A 17,307-nucleotide genomic window follows, 5' to 3' on the forward strand; every position below is an offset into this window, starting at 1 on the left:
CCTAAGCCCTAATGTTTAAATGTAATGTATGCATATGTGAAGCATAGGTTATACAGAGAACCCCACTTCACAACAGAGTGAACTGACAGAACATTTGTAAAACTGATTTGTAAATAGGGACCATGCTCTAACAATGATAATTTTATCACAGAACTTTAGTAAATAGATACCCAAAAGTCTGAGAATTCGGCATCTTTATAGTACTTACTTTAGGATGCCACAGTATTAAAAAAGAAAACACAGTTACACTTACTTGTAATTCAGTCTCATGAGTATTCTGCTGTGCAGGCACACATGGCAACTGTGCATGCCCACATCAGCTGAATGTTCTAAAAGCTCCTGACAGCATGAGGCACTCTCCCACCCTTTCGTACAGTTTCTCACCCAAAGCGTCTTTAAAAGGGAGAAGAGTACTTCCCTCCCTCAGTTCAATGAGGATGCCACTGGAGAAGGTACACCTAATGGAAGACACATCGGTAACTTACCCTGTCACCATTTTGTGGTACCGGGGCTCTGGGGGAACTGGTGAGGTGACCATGCAGCTGGCAGTCCTCAGGCCGCATGGCCCGGCTGGGGGGCTGGGTCTTTATCAATGGCAGCCAGGACCCTGCAGGGTCTGTGCCAGGTGGGCTGGGAGGAGATGGGGAATCCTGGAGGGCTTTACCTGCCCTCCCCTCCCCTATATATTCAGGAGCCACACCAGCTCCTAAAGCTCCTAAAGTGGAATCAATAAAACTGTGGCCATGTTATTCTACAAAGTCAAGGTGTCGTGTCAGTTCCTCTCCTGCACACACACACACCCAGTGCTCCTGGGACCCATAAGACCAAAAGAGCACACAGTGGGGTAAGAGGGAGGGATGGCTGACTGCACAGAAGAAGACTCAATGAACATCAGTTGTAGGTAAGTACAACCATGTTTTCATTGTTGTCTTCTGTGCAGTCCCACATGAGAGAGTAATGAGCAACCACACTGAAAATGAAGAAACTTTCTGAAACTTTTATTTATTTTGATATGACAGTAAGTATCTTAAAAGTTCATTTTTGGTTTGCAGCTATAGACTTTTAAGATACTTACTGTCATATCAAAATAAATAAAAGTTTCAGAAAGTTTCTTCATTTTCAAGTCGACCTGCATTTTCTAAACAAGTTATTTCAAAAAGGTAAGCCACAGAAACAGAGAAACCACATGGAACCTTTTTGTAACAACTTGTTTAGAAAATGCAGGTCGAAAATTGGATGTATGCTGCCTAATTATTAGTCTGCTATAAAGTATCCAGAGAAAATATCCTCCCCAATATCAGCAGGTACTTCCTCTATAGCTCTCTTTGCTAAATGGGGAGAATGGGAAGGATGTGGGTGCAGAGGAGACTTGCAAGGATGACCAGGGGCTTGGAAACCAAGCCCTATGAGGAAAGGCTGAGGGACTTGAGAATGTTTAGTCTAGAGAAGAGGAAGTTGAGGGGGGACATGATTGCTCTGTTTAAATATTTGAAGGGTTGTCACTTAGAGGAAGGCAGGGAGCTATTCTGTTGGCAGCAGAGGATAGGACTCACAATAATGGCTTTAAATTAAGGGCAGGAAGGTACTAGGTGGATATTAGGAAAAACATTTTTTACAGTAAGAGTTGTGCAACAGTGGAATCAGCTACCTAGGGAGGTGGTGAGCTCCCCTCACTGGCAGTCTTTATGCAGTGGCTGGACAAACACCTGTCAGGGATGCTCTAGGCTGATCCTGCATTGAACAAGGCATTGGACTAGATGGCCTGTATGGCCCCTTCCAACTTTGATTCTATGATTGTATTCTATTATTCTATTATGTGCCTTTGGGGAAACGTTTTCCTGCAATGTCTCTGTTACCATGGAATTTGAGACAGGATGAGTAAAAAGAAAAAAGTAACCCTCCTGTCTGGTCTTATGTTTTCCAATTGTTTTACAGAAGGTGGAATGGAAGCTGGTCTGGACCAAAATATCTTTAGTATTGTCCAGCATGCCCTGCATTACAGGGAAGGTCACTGAACCCATGGTTTCCGAATGCAGGACTCTAAACATGAGGTCCATGAAGATGGAAGCCAGGCAAGTGATCTCTGTTTCCAAGGACTTTGCCTTTTTTACATAGAGCTGCAAGGGACCTCAAAGGTCATCTAGTCCAACCCTCTGTACAACACAGGAAATTCACAAGTACCTCCCCCCTCCATTTCCCTAATGACAAAGGTCCTCAATGTAGAGAAGCAATAGCATCCTCAGCAGCTAGGTCAGATGGAGATAGTTTGAAAGTGATGCCTGACTCAGAACCATGATTACTCTACATGCATGGTTCCAGAGAAGGGCCTTGGTCTCCTCCAGCATCATCAGGCCCAGTTTGTGAGCAGAAGATGGTAAGTTCTTGGTTCCAAGCAGGAACAAGAATGATGATCATAAACAGGATAACAGAAGTGATGATGGTGAGGATACTGATAAGGAGAACCCTTATGGCAGTAATAATAGAAATGAAAAGGGACTCCCATAGGGTGAATATTGGAAACTTTGGTGTCACCACTGATCATAGAATCATAGAGTTGGAAGGGACATCCAGGGTCATCTAGTCCAACCCCCTGCACAATGCAGGAAATTCACAAATATCTCCTCCCCACACCCCCACTGGCCCCCTTCCATGCCCATAAGATGACAAAAAACCTCCAGGATCCCCAGCCAAATGGCCTGGAGAAAAATTGCTTCCTGATCCCAAAGTGGTGATCAGCATTTCCCTGGGCATGTAAGAAAGGGCCATGATAGTCATAATAAGATGCCAGTTCCAGATATAAATATCGGAAATCCCTCTTGAATTTGGACACGGAACAGTTCTGAACTCTGGAGTAGAAGCCAGTGGGGAGACAGGAATAGAAGTATCCACCCCTTCTACAATTTTACCTTCAGAAAAAGACAGCAATGAATGATACCTTGGCCAAGGAGTAAGTGACTGGGTTTTCAGAAGCAGCATTAAATTGGAGGGTCTTCTAAAACCGAGGGGATGGAAAACTTGGTCTTTTCCTTAAGAGATGATTTTGAAATAGTAGAAGAGCAAACATATACAGAACTCTCCAAGTGCATAGTCTTCGTCTTAGCTTTTTTTTTCCTGGGTGATCCAGATTGGCTCCAAGGAGAAAATTGCGGCCATGGAACCGGCACTGAAGCCAATAGAACCAATGCAGCAGTCAAGGTTGGAAACAAGGTGGTGGTCAGAACCAGTGGAACTGAGATGGTGCACAAAGGCCCCTCAGAGCTGTTTTCTCTTGCTAGAGCTGCAATCCAGTCTGGCCCTTTCAGGGTGATTTCCTGTAGAGCAGCTTTGAGCTGGAAAGCCTTTGGAGAGAATTGCTTGGAAACCAAACTGCTCAGGGTGTCATGGGCTTCTCTGAAGCAAAGCAGGCCACAGTTGTGAGAGTCAGGCTGATCCATCTTGATTCCACAGCAGGAACATTTCTTAAACAGGACCTTTGAAGCCACCGGATATAATGAAACAGTACTCATTTAGTTTTCCACATCTTTCTGAGAACTCTCCCAAGTTGTTTTCCCATAATAAAACAAAAAGATCCATGGGGATTTTTGTTTGTTCACAGCCCAATGATAATACTACATAGCCAGCAATTTTTGGCTATAACCAGCAATTAAAATAGAGTGAAAAATCAACCATGCACCAAAGTATTCATCTTATAAATATTTAAGATACACTCACCCAGCAAGTGTGAAGCCGCCCAAGGGTGTTGGATGAGCACTTGAGAAGCAAAACCAGATACTCATTCCAAGTTAAAGAACCCAAAATTTGAAAATGATGTTCATTTATTAAGTGTATTCCACTTCAGTTGCACTGATGGAAAAACTAAGAGGCTGACAGAGACCCATTTAACCCTCAAACTGTGAATTATAGCAGGAGCCCCCATTCAAGGTTTACACTTCATGTCCAGCTGTTCTTGCAAATATGTTTCAAAGTAACACACGCATATATGTGTGTGTGTGTGTGTGTGTTACCTTGGAAGACATTCAATATGAATCTTTTTATATACACACACACAAATCATTATGGACTTATACTGAACTTACATGAAGGACTTACATTGCAATACGCCTTAAAACCTACTTGGAAATAGCTGGCCAGATGATTAAGGTTCATCAAGATTTTTAAAAAGCAAATGAGGTGTCTGCGTTCAACACCTGCATTTTTGTTTTAGACACTGTTTTCCTTAATGCAATTTGCCTAAGTATTTGTATATAGTGAAATCAATTATTCTAATGTAATCAACCAAAATGAAATCTGCTCAGGCTGTTTTTACACATCTTCCAACATGAATATTACTCCTTAGTAGAAAAGTGTTGTAGGACAGTGAACAGAGTCTTCTTAAACCACCTCAGTGTTTCAACAGGAATTATTTGTTTACAAAACCACCTGGATGATCCAAAGCAAAATTTGTACAAAGAAACCGTATAATATTTATCAGAGCTTGTCTTTGAACCTAGATCCTTCTATACTATCAGAGATGGTAGCAACTTTGCTACTGCCTGAAAGCAACATATAAGTATATTGATGAATCAGTACTGTAAAACTGTTGTTGAACTGCTGGCCCTCCACTGTGCTGGCATGAAGCATTCTGCTCTATAGCACTACTGCTTACTTAAAAATTCAATAAGATATTGCATTCTTGACATGGGTTACAAAAGAGAGAGAAACAAGGCAAATATATGTCTAACAGAGATACCATCCAACCAGAACACTTAGACTATGTTCCTGCCACACACTAGTCCTGATCACAAGTTACAGTGAATGCACAATCCATGTACAGCGTATCTTTGATTTTTCTTTATTCATGAGTTGGCTAACCTTCATGTTAGGTTCAATGCATTTACAGCTGAATGTGTGATTTATACCCTATATTTATCCAGGTACTGATTCCTCAGTCTCATTTCTAAAATGGCTCTTTCTTACAAACATTTTATGCATGTGCATGCAGGATGCATGTGCATTCACTTTAATGTGTGACCAGGGCTACAATCATCCCCAACCTTTCATTCTATAAAATGAGAACAGGCATAAGACATTCCCACTATCATGTTAGCCAAATGGCAGCTTTGCTCGCACTCCAGAAGAAGCATAAAGGCCAAGGATTTACAATGGTATCCAGTTCTCCAATTTGGCACTTTCAGACAGTGGCTAAGATGTTCCTTGCGTACTATGCAGGAGGGACTGCCATTTCACCTGGGGAAGGCAGCTTGTGTCCCATCGCCCACCCTTGATTTGTGGCGCAGAAGCTCAGGCTAATAAATTCTAATGAAGGGAAGAGAAAGGAGAAATACAGATGAGAAAGGATCAGACTGCTCTGTGGGACAGGATCTCTCCCCTTTATCCTAAAACAGATTATGCAAGAATTCACTTCTTCATCTGTGAATAGAGAGAATACTTTTTTTTTTAAGCCATATTATGAGGGAGGGGAAGCATATACTGCTTTCCCTTTACACTTTATTTTGTAGCACTAAGTGATTAGCATAATAAGGAAACTTTGTTCAACTTGTCTGAAAGTGGGAACAGAGACTCCCTGTAGTGAACGCTACACTCCCAAAGAATTTTATCCCAGCTCTTTGGGACAAAAAGGTTATGGGTGAAAATGGGATTCTCATCAAAACCAATGTAACAATGATCCAAAGTACAATAATGATACTAAATAATCCATTCCTGTGCACATCTTCTCTGTCCCTGGCTTTCCATTTAACATGGGTACACAGTAACTGCTTCTAGTTCTAGTGGCAGATGATATGCTAAGAGTTGAAGAGGAAGAGTCAACAGTCAGAAGTGCAATCAGGTCAAGGTGCTGGCAGAGGGAAAGCACAGATAGCGCTGCCAATTAATTTTTCAAGCTGCAATCGAGCTATTGGCTACTTAATCTCACTGATTAATTAATTAGTGCTTTCAGCCTTGATTTCTATTAGACTGTTTCGATACCTAGTGAATAATGCCCATAAATACAAATGAACATCATTTTTTTTGTTTAATGGAACCTTGCTTGAGGATATTAATGCATTTGAATGAAAGTTGTTTGCTCCAATCTGTGATAAGTTTCAGTTCTTTACAGTCTGCAGCTAAGAGAATTTTCAGTCTATGTTGCACTAGAAGTTTTCTATTCAACCTTTAATTTCTCCTCTATTAACTACAAAGTAAAATGGATACATGGGCATAAACTCTTCTTAGTATTTTACCAACCATTGACAATTTTATTCTTAGAAAAGAAAAGCTAGTTATCCATTATACAAACTTATTCTGATCATTTTAAAGAAAGTGATTGAATTTTCTACAAACTACAACAGGTACATTTTATTGGCAATGTTTTTTTTTTCCATTAGACTGCTTTATGAACCATGTATTACTCAAAATCTAATTTAAAACTGAATACAGCCCGTAAAACTATTTACCAATTACTTTGAGATGCCTTCATAAAATATCACAATAATTCAAGAGAGAAAGGAGAAGATAATTTCTAGCCTCTTCTATATTTACAGTAATGTAGATCAGAATGGGCAGAAGCTAGTATATTGCCAGACCACTGGGCAATTTCTAATAAATCACTTGCACAGGGCTCCTCAACACTGTTAAGCCTGCTGTCATTTTTGGAATTTTGAGACAGAGCAGTGAGTACTACTGCTTAAAAGCTGCCATGAGGGCAAAGACAAAATGTCAAGAAATTCCAAAATTACAGGGCTCCAAGCTTCATATTTTTCTGCATAGAACCAAAATGGATCAGCAGGGGAAAGGGGCCTGGATCCTCCTTAGATCTGCCATTGTCGGCTCCCCCTGTCCTGTCCAATGCACTTGGAATATCTTTCAGTATGGCCTGCCACACCCAGGACTTCCCTGGTCCATGCTGGTGGGTCATGCCTACCTCATTTTCAATTTACTGGAGTCATGCAGGCGTGCACTGCAAGTTTGGCATGCATTCATACACTGGGCCAGTTTGGCATACACTCATTTTGGATCAGGGCAGCCCCCACTGTTTCCAAAATGGGTCTCCTTTCAAACAGGATTCAAGCCATCCGCCACTGGTGCTCCTCAGCATATAAAACATGCATACAGCCCACACTGTGATTTGCAAAACCTTATATGTTCTTATTTTATTTGCAGAAGGTTCAAGGAAATTGGTTTGGATTATGGGTCAAAGTATCGTGTTCTGGACTGGTTCGTAAGCAGATTCTTCTGGCTGGGATTTTAATTTGGGCCTCAGCAACCGACTGCACATCACCTGGATAGGAAACAGAGGGATGCGCTGGCCTGCTCTTCTTGACATCATTTCAGATCTGGATGCCAATCATCATACAACTGGATGCCATCATCATAGAAATGTCATCCTATTGCTTCTGAATGGCCACTTCCTATAGATACAAGGATGCCTCCTGGGCTGCTCCAAAGCATCTTCTGATCAAATAAGGTGGATGAAAGCTAGGAATGGACCTTTGCTCTGGGGAAGAAATACTTCCCAGAAGTGTCAGTGTCCAACAAAAAGAAGGATTTGCTTCCTGCTCAGCCACAGAGAGAGGTTTACAAGTTCAGATACACAAGAAATGGACAAGCCTTGGGTACACCACTGTGGAACACCTGCCTGATACAAGCTCAGTGCCTTTCTTAATCATCTCTATTCCCAAGAATCAAGAAGCAAGTGGGCAAAAGGAAACGCATCAGTGCCTGCCACACTGGGGGTCAGTAACTTAGTGTTTGCAAGGCAAAGAATTTCAGGCTAGGTGGCCTTCAGATGAAAGCTGCAGTTAGATGTGCAGTTTGATTCAGTGTGGCCCCACTTCTAATTGACCCAGGAAGTTTTTTTGAAATTGTTCCTTTGGGAAAATCCAACCTTTCAAACGTTTCATAGCCGGGGGCGGGGGGGATAAAAGAGAAAAACCCTTGTGTCCTGTGTGCTGGTGTTTTTATTTAAAAGATTGGAGCGGAGCTGGACTCACAGGCATCATTCTCAGACTGGCTCCTCCCCTCTGAAAAAAAGTTATCTTTCAACCCCTTCCTTACCCCATGTGTCACAAAACTGTAGGAAGAAAAATGCTGAAACACACAGGGGTCTTTCTTTAAAAGTTTTTTAAAGGATAACAGAAATGGACTATCAACAATTCAACAACTGAACAAACAAGAAAAATTTAAATACCTGGGGATCACCTTTAACCTCAAATTAAGCTGGGTGCCACATCGAGATAGGACCATTAACTTGGCTAAATGTTCAGTCTCTCAATTCAAACAATTTTACTTTGCAAGAGGCAACCAATTAGCTCTGGCGGCAATTAAAGTGTATAAAGCCAAAACACTAACCCAAATTTCTTTTGGTATCCCTATATGGATCTCAGTGTTTACTAAAAAAAGTGGAGAACATCCAAGCCTCATTTTTTAGACAAATTCTCAGTATGCCAAAATGCGTATCTTATTTTGTTCTTTGTTCTGAAGTGGGTCACTCCCTGGTCAAGACAAAGGCTTGGATTCCAATGTTTAAATTCTGGTTTAAAATTTATTTTAGAACTGATCTTGAAAGCCTTCTCGATTATCTGAAAAGAGATCTCTATACCTCAAGTTGGTCAGTGGCTCTTATGTCCAAATGCAACCAATAAGGGATCGTGGTGGATTGCCTTTCTACATCCAGTGAGTCATATATCTTGTATTAAAAAGAGACTGTTAGACTGGGAGAAACTTAAACTATGTCCAGTTAATCCATATATTTGCTCCCCAGCCTCACTGGGTCTCGATATTCTCTGCAATAAGATGCCCCATTATTTAGCAGACTTAATGACTCCGAACCACCATAGGGCATTTGTGCTGGCAAGATTAAATGAATTCCCCTTCTAAAGTCTTACAGGAGAGATATCATCGAGTACCCCTGAGTGAAGACTCTGTTACTGCAGAGTGAATACCTCTGACACAATTCAGCATATATCTCTCCACTCTCCGCTATGACAATCTACATACCTCATGATTATTCGACTAACTTTTCTATTTGTTGGCATTTATTGTGTGATACTAAGCGGGAGATTACTGAAGATGTAGCCAGTTTTGGGGCAGATATTCTTAAATCCAAACCTGATCAAGTATGACTGTATGTGTAACTATTTACATATGTTAAATCCTTCTTTTCATTCTGTATATACTTGACTATGTATGTTATGCTATTAAAGGTTGGAGTTGAAATTAAATTAAAAGGAAAGCACAGTTTTGTAAAGTTCCTGTGAGAGAGAGATTTCTGTAAAATGTCTATTAAAAATAAATGCACAATCAGTGTTTCAAAACCCTGCCACAAAGATCTACTTACGTGCACATCATTAACTGCCTAAAAAAAAAAAATGGCAGCAAACCGGAAGGGGAATATTTAGACTTCCCAAATGGCTTGAGAGTGAGATGGGTTGATCAGACTGCCAGAGATGCGGGGTGAAAGCACTGACATCTCTAAGGACCAGACTTTCACTAATGCCTAATAACTCCAATTTAAAGGCTGGGCAGAATGGGGTGGCAATGACTGGGGAACCATTCACAGATGCTGCTGTCTGAATATGCATTTTAAATCCACCAAGCAACAGCAACACTATCGGATCAAAGAGCACGTCTGACTGCAGCCTGATTCTCCTGGTGCTTCTTATGTTCATAAGCAATAGAGCATATTCTGGATCACTTAATACCAGTAAGTTCTGTCTTTATGTTGTTGTTTTTTTGCTTTGCTTTGCATATACTTGCATGGGCCTTAATACATTTAAGCCAGAATTCTTTTTGTTAAATATATTTCCAGATAAATTAAAAACAGAGGAAAAGTATGTTATTGGGTATATTGTCACTGCAGCACGTATTTTATCTGCCAAAAATTGGAAACTTGAGAGGATACCATCAAGGAGAGAGTTGGTTAGTAAAGTACAAGAAGTTGTGGAAATAGATAAATTGACTACATTGTTACAGAACAAGGATGTTGAGACATTTATTGCTAGGTGGGAAATGTTTTATAAATGGTTAAAGGAATAATTGATACAAATGCGGACTGTGTTGACTCCAAAGCTTGTAGATATAAGATATGAGAAATATACATGATGTAATGTATTTAGACAAACTGAAATAAATATATTTTACAACAAAAAAAATACTAATTCCAAGATTTCTTTTGCTACACAAAGTTTATTTATTTATTTAATTTATACCCCGCCCTCCCCGCCAAGGTGGGCTCAGGGCGGGTTACAAATATCTCATGAGAATACAATTAAAACCTATCATAACATATATAACATAAAATATTGATAATTTAAAATACAACTAGAACACTGGAACATTATTGAGTAAAGAGGAGCAAAGATGACAAAGATGATATAATATGACTTATGTGGCCATATAGGAGCCGCCCTGATCATCACCATCAATGAGCCCGGCCCTTAGCCTAACATCTGGCCTAGTCCATCGTGCAACCCAAGAAGACCATGAGCTGGATTGTCTGCTTGCAACACTCTTAGGATGCCATCTCAATTAACTAAGGATGGATGATTAACATGTATGATTTTATAACTTTGAATTATTTTAATGTGATTTTAGGTGATTTTATGTGGCTTTACTGGTATTTTGTACCAACCGTGTGAGCCATCCTGAGCCTGCTTGTGGGGAGGGCGGGGTACAAATTGAATGAATGAATGAATGAATGAATGAATAAATAATTCCCATAACTTCACACCAGCTCAGTTCAGTCACTTGTTATGCAATGGGTACAGGCTGAAGATAACAATGGTAAGGCCAGGACACAGGCTGGCAAAGGTGGTAAAGTCAGGGCACAGGGACACTCCTCGGTGTATGATGTGGCTCCTTAATCAAACACCTGGTGGAAGAGCTCTTTCTTGCAGGCCCTGAGGAACTGTAATAGGTCCCGCAGGGCCCTGATCTCTTCCAGGTGCTCATTCCACCAGAATGGAGCCACCACCGAGAAGGCCCTGGCCCTGATTGTTGCCAGGGAACACTTGAGGCAGTCCCTCAGGTATGCCAGACCCTGACCATATAGGGCTTTAAATGTTAAAACCAGCACCTTGAAGCAAATCTGGTATGAAATCAGCAACCAGTGCAGTGCCTTCAGTACAGGCTGGATGTGCTCTCAGATTGGGAAACCCAACAGCAGCCTGGCTGCCACATTCTGCTCTAGCTGCAGCTTCTGGCTTTGAGACAAGGGCAGCCTCATGTAGAGTGTTACAGTAGTCCAGCCTCGAGGTGACCATTGCATGGATCACTGTTGCCAAGTTGTTGCGTTCAAGGAAGGGAACCAACTGCCTAATCAGCCAAAGATGATAAAAGGCTGACCTGGCAGTGGCTGCTACTTAGGGCTCCATTGTTAAGGAGGCATCTAATACACTCCCAAACTCCTAACTTCCAGCGCTGGCACCAGCTGTGCTCCATCGAAGGTCAGGAGTGGGACCCCTACCCCCAGGCCGCCCCGACTCAGGCACAGGACTTCTGTCTTTATCAGATTCAATTTCAATTGGCTCAGACTAAGCCAACCAGCCACAGCTTGCAACGCCTAGTCCAGATCTTCTGGTACAGAGTCAGACTGGCTGCCCAACAACAGATAGAGCCGGGTGTCATCTGCATACTGGTGGCACCCAAGCCCATGTCTTTGGGCAATCTGGGCTAGGGGGTGCATGTAGATCTTAAATAACATCAGGGAAAGTACCGCCCCTTGGGGCACTCCACAGATCAGTGGGTGCCTTCAAGACAGCAGTTCCCCTAGTGCCACCCTTTGTCCCCTATCCTGAAGAAAGGATGTGAGCCATTGAAAGGCAAGCCCCTAGACTCTGGTGTTGGTGGGGCAGTGGATCAGTAGCTGATGGTCGACTGTATCAAATGCTGCCAAAAGGTGTAACAACAGCAACACTGCTGATCTGCCTTGATCCAGATGCCTCCAAAGATCATCCATGAGGGCAACCAGTGCTGTCTCTGTCCCATGTCCTGGGCAGAAGCGGACTGGAAGGGGTCTAAGATGGAAGCATCTTCCAAAAAGCTCTGTAACTGGACTGCCACAGCCCTCTCAATTAGCTTGCCCAAATAGGACAAGTTGGAAATTGGCTGGTAGTTACCTAGTTCAGTCGGATCCAATGATGGTTTTTATGAGTTTTTATATGTCTCTTCCTTACAAAGGCTAACTCTAAGAGATACATTTTCTCTCTGCAAGCTGTAATGTCTATAGATCTTTGCATTAGAGGAAATAACATCAACTCAAAGAGGACTAATCTTTACAAATGAAAGGGAAAAGAAATACTTAGGAGACATGGATGGTGCTGGGGATCTCAGCAGTGGGTTCACCTGATCATTGCAAAAGCTGGCCACAATAGTACTGTTAGGGTGCTAAAAGTCTTTTCTGATGATCCCTGATGTAAACAGAGCAACTACCTTATACAAATAATGGGTTTAAATTAAGGGCGGGAAGGTACTGGTTGGATATTAGGAAAAACGTCTTTACAGTAAGAGTTGTGCAACAGTGGAATCAGCTACCTAGGGAGGTGGGGAGCTCCCCCTCACTGGCAGTCTTTAAGCAGCGGCTGGATGGACACTTGAAAGGGATGCTCTAGGCTGATCCTGCATTGAGCAGGGGGTTGTACAAGATAGCATGTATGGCCCCTTCCAACTCTGTGATCTATGATTCTAAATATTTACTAGTAAGCAGAGCAAAATAAACTAACAAATGCTGAACCTTTACATACCTCTTTTCCTATATATTCAAAGTAACTTGTTATGCATTATTTCAATAACCTTATAAGCAGGGATCATTTTGAGTAGGAATGGGCAGGAACGGTGTTCCAGGAGTAACAAGTAAACTCCCCCCCCTCCTTTCCCTTCTCCTCACCTCCAAGCGGGGCGAAAGGAAAGGGGGGGGGAGAAAGGGAATCCAGGGCTTTTTCTGCCTGACACGCCATCCCCTCTGACAGGCAGAAGTGCCTGGGATCCATTCCTCCCCCCCCCTTTTCCATTGCCTCACCTCCAAGTGGGGTGAAGGGAAAGGGTGGGGGAAGAAAGGGAACCCAGAAGAAGCTTCTGCATGACAGCTGGGCCAGCGCTTGCCCTGCTGCCAGGCAGGAACATCTGAACAGAGCCTCTGTGAAGTGACTTCAAAGACTGAGGGGGTTTAAAGTTTAAATCCCCCCTCTCTGGAGTCCTGCTGCAGTGGTGGCACGCTCCCTTCATTGAAGGGAAAACAATTTGCCTTCCCTTCAATGATGGGAGCCTGCCAACGCCCCCCCCCGCCCCCCAACACAACTGGGGAGGATCATTATACCCTATGGAGACCCTATGGAGACAGTCTCCAATCTGGTCCTCAGCTAAGATATGCCTCAGTTAAGAATGTTTTTTCATGAAGATGTTTTTGGCTGACAAGATCAAAAGATTTTGGCGATTCAAACATGACTGAATGGCTAACAGCAATCTTTTTTAATTCAGAGTTTTTGTAGAAACATGTCTTGTTTGTTTATGGATCCAACTATCCACAAAGTTGGTCATGTCAAGAATTAAACAGATTTATTATGATTGATTTATACTTTGATTTTGTCAGCCAAAAACATCTTCATGAGAAAACACTGTTAGCTGTGGAAGATTCGGACCAGTAGGGAAGTACCTAGCCAACTACCATCCATCATCGATGGCAGCTGAAAATACATTGGGTCAACCCTCACACATAGTAGAAGCAGCACCTGTAGCTATATGAAAGAAATTCTCTCAGTGGCCATTGTTTTTCAACCACAGCAGTATTTCCAGCCTTCAAGCATTTGTTTCTGTCAGTAAAATGTAGGGGGAGACAGCATGTCAGGCCTGACAGCAGCCACTGCACAACTTGACACCATGCAACTTGCATAACTCATGCAGGCTCAGCTACTTGCTACTGCTCAACAGCCGCTGCCCCATAAAGTATTGTTTAGTGGTTAGTGTTCCAGACAAGGATTTGGGAGACCCAGGTTTGAATCTGAGTTGGGAAATACCTGGAGATTTTTGGGGTGGAGCCTGAGCGGTGGGTGTCACCTTCTCACACACTTCCAGTGATGTCAGGGTGTGTGGCATATGCAAATAAGTTCTGCTAATGAGCTCCTGCACCTCTTTTTCTACTAAATGACCCGTGCTTATAAGTATTATTACCCACTGGAGTCAAGAGAGCCAAGTTGGAGGGATCATGTACTAAAACAGTATCACCACAGAGCTGTGATTTAATTGGGACCTCTAACCCATAGCTCATGCTTTTTGTAGGATAGCTCACAGCTATTACTTAATAATATATATATGCTCCATGTGGATAACAATGCAATTCAAAACAGAATTATACTTTTCTATGCTCACTTTCTTCAATGGACTTAGAAGGGTGTAACTCTGCTTAGAACAGAACAATAAGAGTCTTAGTACAAACTGAATTTCCATGCTAAACTACTGACGTTATATAACACTTGTGTCATCTCAGAAATTTTAAATATAAGATTTATCATTGTCCATCTCTAGGATTAAATTTAAGAAGTCACAGTTGTTTGATTTAGCTTGTTAAATAGTACATTATATTTTTTATTAATAGGATATGGCTTTAATAGATTGGGTTTATGGCAGGTCCTTCTGAATGGTGACCGAGTTGACATTATAGCAAATAGTATTCCACTTGCATAGAGCTTTGGGATTAAGAGGATTAATATTTTATTGATTAATGGACTTTCTGTTAGTTCTGCATCACAAAAGCACACCCTGTTAATTCAGTCCTTTGAAGGTACAAGACAAGCAATTCTTGAATGTACATATACATATTTTCAAATGTATCATAGAAATTTCATTTATGGGATACAGGAAATCCTTAGTATTCATAGAAGATCAGGTACTTAAACTGTTTTTCAAAAGACAGAATATAATGAAAGAAGAGCCTCACAGGGTGAGGCCACACAACTTTAACAAAAGCAGCAGCTTCCAAGATCTATGATCTTAACAGAACAGCTTCTTCTACTTCCTATGACAAGTTCAGGGGGAGCAAAAGGTTTAAAAAGGCAGTGAAATTTATAAGGCTGCTTACTGTGCTGTTCCCATGGCTCACAATGGAAGTGAGTTTATGACAAACACAGAGAAAGGAAAGGCGCAGAAGAGAGCAAAGCCAATTACAGGCCAGGTACCAGCTGTGCTCATCCACTCTCATGAATTCAGAGTTCTCTTTACAGAGGACTGCATGAAGAGAGCAATGTGCTGTGGGGCAACAAAACAAAAAGGAGACTGGTGTTGGGCTGTTGTTAGTTACCTACAGTGGAAAGGCAGTAGAAAAGTATCAGAGGCTTGAAGCAAGATACACATCAGATGTACAAAATGGTGCGTCACAGTATTGTGCAGAGCATAAATGGACACAGAATCCAATCAAGAAAATATAAGATCCAACAGCAGGCTTGGGACACAGTTGTGACTAGCAACCCTAGGTGGTGAAAATGTAGGGCAATAGCCATAGTGCAAATAAGCACCATGAGAAGGACAACAGCTTTCTTTGAGCCAGTAATTCCAATGATTTATTGAGATCAGTGTCAAATTTGCTCATCAATTCCAGTTTGTAACCACTTGCAATTACTCTTTGATATTTTTTTCTTGATGGGCCTCATTTATTTATTTATTTATTCACATTTATAGCCCGTTCTTCCCAGAAGTGGGCTCAGGGTGGGTAACAACATCATTTATACAAACATTTTGTTAATAAAATAACATTAAAATTTAAAACATCTTCAAAAATATTAAAATGGTGGTCACAGCTAATACAAAAAAAAATGCCCTGGTTGTGGGAGGTTCCTAGCAATAGCCAGTAAGTTGTTAAAAGAGTGACAACCACCTCAGGGAGGCCATATATGGACGTCCGTTGCCTCAGCCAAAGGCCTGGCAGAACAGCTCCGTCTTGCAGGCCCTGCGGAATTGAAGTAAATCCCGCAGGGCCCTGATCTCAATGGGGAGCATGTTCCACCAGGCAGGGGCCAGGGCAGAAAAAGCCCTGGCCCTGGTCAAGGCAAGACGGACATCTTTTGGGCCAGGGACTACCAGGAGGTGTTGATCCTTAAAGCATAATCCTCTTTGGGGCATATATGGGAAGAGGCGGTCCTTCAGATTTGTTGGTCCCAGGCTGTGTAAGGCTTTAAAGGTTATTACCAACACCTTGAAGTGGATCTGGAACTCTAATGGTAACCAATACAATTGGCGAAGGACCTGCCAAACGTGAGCCCGCATAGACGTCGCTGTTAGCAGGCACGCCACTGCATTTTGCACCAGCTGTAATTTCTGGGTCAACCTCAAGGGTAAACCTGCATAGAGTGAATTACAGTAGTCAAGCCTGTAAAGGTTATTGGAATTGGAATTACAGTAGTCAAGCCTGGAAGTTACCATAGCATGGGTCACTGTAGCCAAGTCTTGGAGGGAGAGGTCTAATCTGCCGATGATGGGAAAAGGCAGATCAGACGGCTACAGTAACCTGGGCCTCCGTAGAAAGAGAGGCATCCAGTATCTAATAGTGGTGAGCAACACACACACACACCACTGGGCAAATAAAAATTTCAGCAAGGAAGGGCTGAAATGTGTGTGTGTTCGTGTGCATTCAAACCTGGGGTAAACATTAGTGGATAATAATCCACACACACACAAATAACAGTGACATCTGTGCAGGGGCACATATCAGAAGAGGTGGGGGAAAAAAACAAGAGTATGAAAACTTGGGTGGGTGTAGGTAAGTGGTCCACCAAAGGGAAAAAAAGCAAAAGCGAAATTGGTGGGGGTGAAAACTTGGTGATTATGTGGGCTGGGCAGGAGGAGTTCAGCCAGGCAGTGGGAGATTGGGAAGGGAGAGTAAATTGGAGGGGGAGGGGGACAGGTAACTCAAAAAGTAAAACAAAAAGGGCAAGGATCAATTAAGGGAAGAAAACAATGGGTAACCTGGCATTTCAGGGAAGGTCAATGAAGAGGGGAAGGAGAGAAAAGCAGAAATGGGGAGAAGCAGGGAAAACAAAGATACAATGTGGGCTATAGAACAGCAAGTTAAAAAAACTAGTGAAAAGAGAGGGGGGAAGGTAGCAGGCAAAAGAACACAAGAGGAGAAGGGTAAGAAAAAAACAGCTGGACAGAGGACAAAAAAGAGTAAGGGAGAATTGGAGGAAGCATCAAAGAGAGTAGTCTTTTAACATGCCACAAGACTCTTTGCCGTTTTTGATGTAGCAGATTAACACACCATCTCCTCTTGATTTGGGCAAGAGAAAAAATTTAGAGACCAACAAAGGTTTATTCAAGGTATGAGCTTTTGTGTGCATGCAGACT

Source organism: Gekko japonicus, unplaced genomic scaffold (assembly GCF_001447785.1).
Source record: "Gekko japonicus isolate JY-2015 unplaced genomic scaffold, Gekko_japonicus_V1.1 scaffold30, whole genome shotgun sequence".
Lineage (NCBI taxonomy): Eukaryota > Metazoa > Chordata > Lepidosauria > Squamata > Gekkonidae > Gekko > Gekko japonicus.